The sequence below is a fragment of the Dromiciops gliroides genome, chromosome 2, assembly GCF_019393635.1.
Source record: "Dromiciops gliroides isolate mDroGli1 chromosome 2, mDroGli1.pri, whole genome shotgun sequence".
Lineage (NCBI taxonomy): Eukaryota > Metazoa > Chordata > Mammalia > Microbiotheria > Microbiotheriidae > Dromiciops > Dromiciops gliroides.
In genome coordinates, this window is record NC_057862.1 from 660,309,643 (window position 1) to 660,318,251 (window position 8,609).

The following is an 8,609-nucleotide window of genomic DNA, read 5'->3' on the forward strand; positions in this document are numbered from 1 at the left end:
CCAGGGTCACACAGCTAGTGTCAAGTGTTTGAGGCTGGATTTGAACTAGTGTTCAACTGTTTGAACTGGATTTGAAGTATCCCTGGGATACTTCATCCTGGGGTACTCCTGAATCCAGGGCCGGTGCTTTATCCACTGGACTGCCTAGCTGCTCCCAGGATCCCAACTCTTAAGAATATATCCATAGGACCTCACAAGCTTGTGTGAGGCTCAAGTGAGACAATATATATAAAGACTTTTGCTAGTTGCTATGAAAAGTCAGGTATGATTATTGAATGATTGTTGAATTGAACTGAATTTTATCTTTGTTTTCTAATCTGTAAAATAGGGTCATAGATTGGAAATGGTCCCCGATGTTTATGGCAATTGAGGTTAAGTGACTTACCCAGGGTCACATTGCTAGTAAGTGTCTGAGGTGAGATCTGAACTCAGGTCCTCCCAACTTCAAGGCCAGTGCTCTATATATCACACTACCTACCTGCCCCATAAGTATTTATTAAGCACCTACTATGTACACCAGACACTGTGCTAAGGATTTCACAGTCTAATGAGGGAGATTAATATGCAAACAACTATGTACAAATAAGCAATAGACAGGATAAACTGGAAATAATCAACAGGGGAAAAGCACTAGCATTAACAGGGACCAGGCAAGGCTTTCAGTAGAAAATGTGATTTTAGCTGGGACTTGAAGGAAACCTGGAAAACCAAGGAGATGGAGATGAGGAGGGAGAGAATTCCAGGCATGAGAGAGTCAGGGAAAATGTCCCCTGCTCAGTGCTCTATCAGCTGGGCCTAGTATGATGTCTCACACATAGTAGGCACGCAATAAATATTGAATGGATGAGTAACCCATACTGCTCCTCAAAGAGGTATGAGTCAATACATGTCAATACCTGCAACTGAAATATCTTTGTGGCATAGTGAGAAGGATGGGGAACCAGGACTTCTTTCTCCAAAGGGACCTTCTTTCCATGAGGCATCAGCTGAAGGGGAGAGTAGGGCCTCTGTCTGTCACCCTCTGGTAGACCCTCACAGCATTGGCACTAGTGACTGGGACCGTCATGCTCAGCTATTTCTTCCTTTCCCAAACCTGCCTTAAGGGACCAATTGTCCCCAGAATCACAGAATCGGAGGGATGGAGGGGTCTTCCTGGGGCAGGTCCAGGGAGATTATCACCTCCATATTCCTGGAAGCTGTAGCCCTCTCCCCCACACCCTTACTGACATGGAATCCAAATCCTGGGGCATAGAAGGTGCTTCAAAGTTCTACTTTAGGACACTAGCTTCTCTTCCCTCCTTACAGAACAGACTGCTGGGCTCAGGTCTGCATGCCCCCAGACAGACAGACAGACAGACAGGCCAGACTGCAGGCTCTCCAGGCCTCAGCCCTCATGCAGTGTCTGAGAAGATCTCAAACTGCAGGAAAGACAGAGGAGGACTTTCTGCCTTTGGGCTAAGCTTCTGGGAGCCGTGCCAGAGTTTGAGTCAGAAAAATGTGACTGTCTCCTTGGTATTTCTTTGCTTGCTTCCATCACACTCAGAGCAGCTCCTGGGTCCAAGAGATCCATCCCTGCAGTGGGATTTATGTAACGCTGTAATGCTTCATTGGTCACTAAACACGATTTAATTTTGTCTTTATGACTCAAGGTCATTGTTGTGAGAAGCAGTGATGCCATGACCCTATGAGGCAGTGACACCCTCAGCATAGCTGGGGATAGAGCAAAGCTGCTTATCCCTTTCCTAGGACTGTGGATTTGAGGCTGGAAGGAACCCCTGAGGCCTTTTCCATCATCTTATAGATGATCTTATAGAAACCGAGGCACAAAAAGTTAAATGAATTGCCTGTCTTCACATAACTAGTAAGTGTCTGAGGTGGGGTTTGAACTTGGGTCTTCTTGACTCTGCTTTTGCACACACACACATATACACTCACACACACTCACACACACATCCCTGAAGGGAAAAATGATAGTTCACAGCCTTGTACTTATTTCCCCAAATATAAAGTTAAGAATAACCACTCCATTCTGGCCACTGAAAGTGGAGGCCACTTTAGTGTCCTGGGATACTTCATCCAAGTACATATAAAATAATAATATCTATTATTATTTGTGTGCATATATAGACAAAAACAACCAACACTTATATAGTACCTTAACCTCTTCCTGTTTCAAAGTCCTATGCCTTATCAACTGTACCACCTAGCTATCTGTATATTTATATGTGTGTATATATATGTATATATAGAGCTATATGTGCATGTGTATAGATATGCATGCACACAGAAATCTGGCTACATATACACATATGTAGATATATATGCATATATATGTATATGTCTATTTGTACACACACACACATATATGAACATTGCAGCTGTTCAGAAGTAGTTGTTGGTATTAGCTACACTGGCATGGATTCTGAACACAATCTAAGCCACTCTTAAAAATGCTGTTATGTTCACATATAGGGTATGTATATATATTCACACATATGTAAGTATAGATGTATAATTATATGCACATGCCACAATATACATTATATGCATATGTATACGTACATATTTTCTATACCCAAGAACTCATATAGTCATATGCATAAGAAATCAGTCTGGTACCATTAGATATAGGGATAAGTAGTCTCGCTCTTCTCTCTCAATATATACGTATTCACATATACCATATATTCATATATACATATGCTCATGCAAATATACATATCTATCTATATCTCTTTCTATCTCTGTTTATCTATCTATCTATCTATCTATCTATCTATCTATCTATCTATCTATCTATCCATCTATCCATCTATCCATCCATCTATCCATCCATCTATCCATCCATCCATCCATCCATCCATCCATCCATCCATCCATCCATCCATCCATCCATCCATCCATCCATCCATCCATCCATCCATCCATCCATCTACCTATCTATCTACACATATATCTGGCTTTTTGAGACTGTTACTTGTGAATGGGTTTAAGTGTTCAGAGCCTGGCTGTGTAGGGATCTGGGAGGTAGAGTCCCAGACAGACACTAGTTTTTTCCCACCCTGGGAGGCACCGAAATGAGCTTTGGTTGTAACAAGTCCTGATTGTAGGAACTCAAGTGGTGGAAGGACTTCAGCTATACTAGGAGTTTTCCATCTAGGTACACAGGGCAGAATAGCTAGTTGTGGCATCTAGGGAAATCAGTCAATTTAACTATTTTTCAACTGTGTTGTCATATTTGTGAACAGGGGACTGCAGTAGAGAGAACCAGAGTTTGGTATTAGTATAAAGAGATGCAGAAAGGACCCAAATTTGAACCCTTGTCCCTCAGAGTGCTAGGTCTCCTGACTGGGGACTGAAGCAAACTGAGAGAGGACCTTATAGTTTTGATTTATTACTTTTTTTTTTTTTTTTTTTTAGTGAGGCAATGGGGGTTAAGTGACTTGCCCAGGGTCACACAGCTAGTAAGTGTGTGCTAAGTGTCTGAGGCCGGATTTGAACTCAGGTACTCCTGACTCCAGGGCCAGTGCTCTATCCACTGTGCCACCTAGCTGCCCCTGATTTATTACTTTTAAGCAACTTTCTAACTTTCCATAAATGCATCTGGAGTGTTCCTTTCTTTGCTCTATGCTAAAAACAAGTTCAAGAACATTTTTTTTCTGAGACAGGGTTGGGTTGTTGGGACACAGAACACTCAATTCTTTTCACAAATTCACAAAGAAAACTCAGCAAAAGTGGGGTCAAGGGTGATAACTCAGGAGCAAGAACTGCCCATTGGGAGGAGAAAAGGTGCGGCTGGCAAGACCTACATTTGCAAAGTTGGGGGCCAGAGGAGGGAAAGGAATATTTTTTCCTCTTTCAATTTCACTTCCTACCCCAAGCAGTTAGATGGGGCAGTGGATAAAGTGCTGGGCTTGGAATCCAGGGAAGACCTGGAGCTCAAATCCAACATCAGCCACTTATTAGCTGTGTGACCCTGGGCAAGTCACTTAACCTCTGCCTTACTTTCCTCAACTGTGACATAGGAATAATAACAGCACCTACCTCCCAGACTTGCCGTAAGGATTAAATGAGATGTTTATCAAATGCTTAGTATAGCGTCTGGCACACAGTAAGTGCAATATAAATGCTTATTACTTTTCCTTTCCCACCTCAAGCCTTTATCCAGACCAGTACAGAATGTTTCACAGGTGACACTTGGACTTTAGCAATGTTGTCACAGTTTCCGTGCGGTCAAGGTGGGGGAAATTCAATAATGTTCTCCTCAGTTATCTAGGAATAAGCTTGAATTGTTCCGACAAGATCTAAACATGGTCATTGAAGAGACAATCTTTGCCAAGAGAACCTCAAATGGGATCACGAAGGGTTGGACACAACTGAAAAATGACTGAACAAAAACATCAGCAAAGGGGGAGGTCGTTCTCTTTTGTGGTTTTTTGTTTGTTTGTTTTTGCTTAGCAATGGGGGTTAAGTGACTTGCCCAGGGTCACACAGCTAGTAAGTGTCAAGTGTCTGAGGCCGGATTTGAACTCAGGTCCTCCTGATTCCAGGGCCGGTGCTCTATCCACTGCGCCACTTAGCGGCCCCCAGCTCATTCTCTTTGACAGATTTATTGAGTCATTGGCTATTCTTCCTCAGTGTCCAATAAGATGATGGTTTTATTATCTCAAACATCAGAACTTCAGTGCTGAGCTTCAATCTGAAAGTTGTCAGGGGAATGATGGCACATTCATATGCGACTCAATGGAACGGCCCCTATACATTTACTTCCACACATTCTTTTCATGGAGGTACAATCACTGTTACACTTACATCATCTTAAAAACCCATAACATGTATTACCTGTGATGTAGGTTTTGTGGATTAGGAAATCAAGGTTGAGAAAAGCTAAGTGAATAACTTGTCATTGGCCACACAGCGAATAAGTAGAAGGGAAAGGATTCAAATCTAAGGCTTCCTGATTTCAAGTCAAACATCCCTCCCATTGTACTTACAGTAGCACCTTCATTTATTTATCCAGATGCTAGACATCCATCAGCCCAACGATCCAAAACACACCTGAGCACCTAGAAAGTAAGTGGGAAAAAGCCTCTGAGCAATAGAAATGACTATCATAAATTCCATGTGATATAAACAATGCACCTTTCAAGCCCTCACTCAGAGTCCATTTACTCTCATTTCAGAAGCAATACCAATAAGCTTTGTAATTTACTTTGCACAGCACAGCACTTAATTTAGTTTTCACACTGCAATTCAAAGTGGGAATGGGTACTGCCAGAGGCAAGCAGCAGAAGTAACAGCATCTATGAAAAGCAGACTAGCATAATGAATAGAGAACTGACCCACAGCAGAGGCTGACCTGGGTTCAATTCCCACCTCCGATACATATTGGCTGTGTGACTCTGAGCAAGTCATTTAACTTCTCAAGGAAATGTCTTTTTTTTTTGTGAGGCAATTGGGGTTAAGTGACTTGCCCAGGGTCACACAGCTAGTAAGTATCAAGTGTCTGAGGCCAGATTTGAACTCAGGTCCTCCTGAATCCAGGGCCAGTGCTCTATCCACTGTTCCACCTAGCTGCCCCACAAGGAAACTTCTTAAGATTATAAATAGCAGAGAAGGTATTAATCTGCATTGGTCAAGGGAGGTTCCTCACTTGGATGCTCCCTATGGTAATGAAATCATAAATCCAGTTTCTGGCCCTATCTTATGTATTCATTCATCTATCTATCTATCTATCTATCTATCTATCTATCTATCTATCTATCTATCTATCTATCTATCTATCTATCTATCTATCTATCTATCGGTCTATCTATCGGTCTATCTATGTATCTATCATCTATTTGTCTATCACTTATCTCTCCATCTCTCTTTTCCTTCATCCCCTCCTTCCTTCTTCCTCTCTCTCTGTCTCTGTCTCTCTTTCACTATTTCAGGGATCTATTTCAAAAGTCAGTTACACTTAAGCAAGACAGACTGGATCTCACATTCCTAGCAGCAGAAGACTGTTTTATATTTCTTTCCTGAGTATAGATGACTGACTGAACAATAAATCTAAGATAACTAAAGTCCTCTTTAGATTTTAGAGGCTGTCTTGTGATTTTGAACAGTCTGTCTCTTCTAGGTCCTTAGTTGGTGAGGGAGGAGCCCTCTCTACGTGAACGATAGCATTTCTTAGAGGAATAAGTGAAAACTGAACAGAGGATGAGCCCAATACTTGGCCTGACTTACCAGAAAACATGGATCTGGAGGGCATTATTTAGATGGTTCAGAGCTGAGGTTAAATGTAATATGCCCACGTAGCAGTCCTGCACAGTATTTCAGGTTATGATGTTTGTTTCAGCTTTCCAGGAGAGTAACTATCTTCTCATAAATCTGAGTTACTGTATTTTGTTTGAAGTCTTTGTCAGTGTGCATGTGACTCTTTGTGTTGTTTTTAGCATTGTTTTTTGGTATGTGCAGGAAATAAATAGCTATGCTTTACCAGATTTACACTGTGTTGAGTACCTTCTATTCTCCCTTTTGTGGAGACTCTAAACATGAGTCAATCCTAAGCTTTAAATATTTTTTTTCTGGAGCTCCAGAGTGGGAGTGTAAAGAATGAAAAGTATGAGAAAAAGAGCCTGATCATTCTTTTAGATGGGCAGCCTCCCCTAGGACCAAACCTGGTCCATTTATATGCATCTAAAACTGAGATGAACCCCTTAGTGGATAGGAAGAGGGTACAATGCCCTAATCCCCTGCGTCCATCAACAGATTATTGTTATATTCACAAAGTTATTTTATAAAGCATGAAGCTCTACCCATGTTGATTGCTGCTGCTTTTGCTATTATTATTATCATAATTTTCACCCTCATTACTTGGATCAAGTGAGGCAAAATTTAGTCTGAATCAATAACAATTTGTCATTAAAGATGAATTTGAAACAAATTCAGTTTTATTACTTTCAAATATAGAGTTTTCAAGTTTATTGGGGCAGTTAGGTGGTGCAGTGGATAGAGCACTAGCCCTAGAGTCAGGAGGATGTGAGTTCAAATCTGCTCTCAGATACTTGACACTTACTAGCTGTGTGACCCTGGGCATGTCACTTAACCCTGATTGCCTCAGACATCTGGGACCATCACTAGTCATCTTGATGGATGTCATGCCACTGGATCCAGATGGCTCTGGAGGAGAGAGTGAGCCTGGTGACTTTGCACAGCACTTCCCCACTTAAATCCAATTCACTGAAAGTTGTGACATCACCTGCCAATGTCATGGTCCTTTTCCAGAATGAAGAAAAACAACAACTGTTCCTGGCTTGCATTCTTTCACATTTCTAATTCTCAGCTTATCTTGGGGTCCAATCAGGCTAGGCATCAAATGGTAAGACCATAGAAATTCAGAGGGGCGGGGTCACCTTTCAAGGTTCTGCAGATCCCCCTGTTTCCTGGCTTAGAGGATGCTCAGGGCTCAGGTTGTCTTCTTTTTTTTTCTTTTTTTTTTTTAGTGAGGCAATTGGAATAAGTGACTTGCCCAGGGTCACACAGCTAGTAAGTGTTAAGTGTCTGAGGCCAGATTTGAACTCAGGTCCTCCTGACTCCAGGACTGGTGCTCTATCCACTGCACCACCTAGCTGCCCCTCAGGCTGTCTTCTTAGCAGCGTGGGATAGTGGGAAGAGCTCTGGACTTGGCATCTAAAACATTGTGTCAGAATCCTGGCTCTGTTAATTACCTCTATTCTCTGTGTGACTAGTGGACTTGCTGGGCCTAATTTTTCTCACCTGTAAAATGCGTTCTCTCCTTGTTTCTGCCTGGTACAATCACCAGCTTCCTTCAAAGCACAGTTTAGATGCCACATCATCATCATCAGTTATACATTTCATTAAGGTCTGCAAAGTACTTTTACAAATATGATTTCATTTTATCAAACCAGGGAGGTAGCTACTATTACTATTATCTTAATTTTACAGACGAGGAAACCAAGGCAGACAGAAGTTAAATGACTTGACCAGGGTCACACAACTAGTAAATGTCTCAGGCTGGATTTGAATTGAGGTCTTCCTGACTCCAGGCCTACCCAGCCTTCTTGCTGCTATTTCTTACATGAAGCCTTTCCTGATCTTCTAGTAATTATTACTCATTCCTTCTTGAAATTACTTTCTACTGCTTTGCATTTACTTACTTTTGTACATGGTTCTATCCATAAAGGTATAATGCTTGTCCCTTTATAATAACCAGATGTGTCAAACATGTAGCCCACAACTCTTCTGAGTACTCCCCCAACCATATTAAAATGTCATTGGGGGGGGGCAGCTAGGTGGCGCAGTGGATAAAGCACCAGCCCTGGATTCAGGAGTACCTGAGTTCAAATCCGGCCTCAGAAACTTAACACTTACTAGCTGTGTGACCCTGGGCAAGACACTTAACCCTAACTGCCTCATTAAAAAAAAATTTAAAAAAATGTCATTGGGGAATCTTTACAAAATAAATAAAAATACAATAAAACATAGGTAATGCTAAACTGTGGTTTTTTAAGTTTACATGCAGCTCACAGGGATTCTTATATAGGATTTGGTGGCCCCTCATTTCTAGTTGACACCACTGGTAAGCACTAAGTGTTTTTGTC

General features: G+C 41.6%; 1 protein-coding gene across 1 annotated transcript in view; it reads right to left on the reverse strand.

Annotated features, from left to right (window-relative positions):
• The window catches only part of IL1B (interleukin 1 beta), a 74,765-nt gene extending 68,404 nt beyond the window's left edge, over nucleotides 1-6,361 (reverse strand). The window contains exons 1-2 of the mRNA XM_043987952.1: nucleotides 6,232-6,361; nucleotides 4,995-5,066 (exon numbers count right to left, since the gene is read on the reverse strand). The gene's annotated coding sequence lies outside the window, so the exon portion shown is untranslated. The remainder of the gene's footprint in view (nucleotides 1-4,994; nucleotides 5,067-6,231) is intronic.
• Nucleotides 6,362-8,609: the final 2,248 nt, after the last annotated feature.